This window comes from Malus domestica, chromosome 10 (assembly GCF_042453785.1).
Source record: "Malus domestica chromosome 10, GDT2T_hap1".
NCBI lineage: Eukaryota > Viridiplantae > Streptophyta > Magnoliopsida > Rosales > Rosaceae > Malus > Malus domestica.
Genome location: NC_091670.1, coordinates 32,168,409 through 32,171,627, shown reverse-complemented (window position 1 = coordinate 32,171,627; position 3,219 = coordinate 32,168,409).

Sequence of the window (3,219 nt, the reverse complement as noted above, 5' to 3'; positions counted from 1 at the left end):
GAACTTTGTTTAAATACATATCTCCTGATATCAAATTGCCCTATAGAAATACCGTTAAGAAACATGTGTTGAGGATGTTTGAAGATGAAAAGATAAGACTTTGAGATTGGTTAAATACAATTAAGGGAAGAATTTGTTTGACATCGGATTTATGGTGTTCTGCTACAACTGATGGATATCTCACACTCACATCCCACTTTGTTGACAAATAATAGAAAAGGCACAAAAGAATTTTAAATTTTTGTCATATGCCTCCTCCGCATACCGGGGTTGTTTTGTCTGAAAAAATTAACGCCTTATTAGTTGAGTGGGGGATTGAAAAGAAATTGTTTTCCATTGCTTTAGATAATACCTCTGCAAATGATTGTTCTGTTGAGCTATTGAAGAAACAATTAAATTTTAGAAGTTTGCTATTAACGGATGGAAAGTTCTTCCATGTTCGTTGTTGTGCTCACATCCTAAACTTGATAGTCGCAGATGGACTAAAGGAAATTGATGGATCAATGACGAAAGTTCTTGAGTGCATCAAATATATAAAGTGTTCAAAAGTGAGAAAAAAATAAGTTTTTTGCTTGCGTTGCACAAGTAGGATTGGCATGTAGTAAAAGAGGGTTGATACAAAATGTGCCTACTAGATGGAATTCAACATATACAATGTTGGATAGTACTATTTTCTATCGTCGTGCTTTTCTCAATTTGGCACTTGTTGATTCTAATTTTAGTTCATGTCCTTCATTGGAAGAGTGGGATAAAATAGAGAAGATTTCTAATTTCTTGGGGTATTTTTATGAAGTTACTTGCTTATTTTCCGGAACAAATTACCCTACATCAAACTTGTTTTTCCCAAAAGTGTTCAAGGTCCATTATTGTATTCAAGATGCTATGGAAGATTGTGATGATTTCATGAGACGGATGGGGAGTTATATGAATTTGAAGTTTGAAAAATATTGGTCAGAGTATAGTTTGATTCACCCCACCAATATGAAGCACTCCCTGAGTTAAGTAAAATAGCCACAGTCAGTTCACAAAGTGTCCTATTTTTTCTCTCAGCTTTGTCGTTCATTTTTGGGGAATAGGGAGCAGTAATCTCATGTAAAATTCCTAGTTTCTTACAAATTTAGTGAAAGCTCCATATTCATACTCTTGTCCTCTATCACTTTGTAGCCTTTTAATTTTTCGGTTGAACTGGTTTTCTACTTCGCATAAGAAAGATTTAAATATGTCTAGAGCTTCACTTTTATGTTTCATTAGTAGACAAAACAGTAGTTTGAATGATCATCTATAAAAGTTATGAAGTATCATTTTCCATTTCTAGTTACTACACTATCGAATTCACAAATATCAGAATGTATTTGGTCTAGTAATTCAGTTTCTCTAGGAATTGACCTATGTGGAGCTTTTGTTATTTTAGCTTGACTGCAAAACTCACATTTCTCAAAATTATTAAGTGAAAGTTCTGGTTAAAAACCTAAGTTGCTCATTTGTTTTACTAGGCTTTTATTTACGTGAAAAAGTCTTGCATGCCAAACATTAAATGAACACAACATGTAAGCAGAAGAAACAACTTTATTCATAGCATCAATATTCAATTTGAACATTCCATCAGTGGCATATCCCTTCCCCACAAAGACACCATTGTTTGTGAGAGCATACATATCAGCCACAATAGTTTAAGTGTGTGAAATCTCGTTCCCGAATTTCACTGTTATAATCTACGCATTGTTATTATTGAAATTTTATCTTAATTTCGGTAATTTATATTAATTTATTTGAATTTAGATTTTAATTAAACCAATTACGAAGTTTGGAAATTAATTATTTAAAATCCGTAGATCTTTCGAGGTCACAATTTATATCTCTGAATAAAGCTCGATCCCACGAACGCATAGGCAAAGCTGTTTGCGAGTCCGGATTATAATTGTATAGTTACGGACGTTTGAAGTTGTGATACTATAGATTTTAGGAACTAATTATATCCCACTTTGTGGGTAAGAGGCCCAGATCGATATGGGGTTAAGTGGACCATCAAAATTGAAAAAAATAAAATAAAAAGGAAGAGGGAAACAACCAATGAGGAGGAAGAGAAAAAGAAAGAAAAAAGAAAAAAAAAGGGGAGGGGGGATTTTTCCCCCTTCCATTTGGTCAACCCGTGCACCCATAGAACCGACTTCAACCCGAATGAATTCCGGCCATTATTTTTCAAGCCATTCTCACCCCTCCACCACCTGCAACTTATTCCACAACCTCTCATCTACCATATTTGCTCAAATTCAAGGGTTTTTAAGGCCAATTTCGAGTAGAACCATACTGGAGAACTCGGAGGTTCTCGACGGTGATTCGCCATTCCGGTGAGTTTCACCACCCATCACCACCCTCAATCAACTCCCTTTGGACCCAAGAACAAGACCCAACCAATGGTAGGGGCGTTGGAACACTGAGGAAGGAGAATTGAAGAACACTCACCTTAGGGTTTTCGGCGGGTTTGAGCTAAATTGGGGCTTTTCCTGGCCAAATTGGACTTGGCCATATGTATAAAGTTTGCTCTACTCACTGAGATCTACATGTTTGTAAAATTTGGTAATTTGTAAACATAGTTGAATTTTCCGGTGAGTTGTGGCGGCCGGTTGTGCAGCGGTGGACCAATGATGTCTTTCTACGTCTAATTAGATGCCTTGAATTCATAATTGATATCTGTATGAAGTGGTTTGATTGTTTGAACTTAGTTTCATTATGATACATCACTTGATCAGAATTTGAATCGACGATCCGACCGTTGGATCGTCACCAAACTTTAATGCATTATAGAATGTAATATTTGAAGATAGCTGGAACTAATGGATCGGGAATATGACTTACAGATCTTCCTAAATTGGATTTCTAAGTTAGTAAAATTAATTATTAACCGCCACCTAATTCTAGCAATTGGCGGAGATCCAACTGTCAAATCTCGATGAGAATTTAGTATGTTGTTCTATGAGAATAATGAGGACCTTAAGAAGTTATGGATCCAAAATCCGATGGGCGGATCTTTCAGATTGAATTACGTGGAGTTGCGAACCCTACTGTTGACCGAGAGTTGACTTTTGGTCAACATGTCCCAAAACGTTCTAGATACTAAAATTGGTACTACGGAAGACTAAGTGAAGTCTAGTGGACCCACATTGTTTAAAGAGTGATTTAAATATAAGGGGTAGGGTTATTACCTTAAATTTTTATATT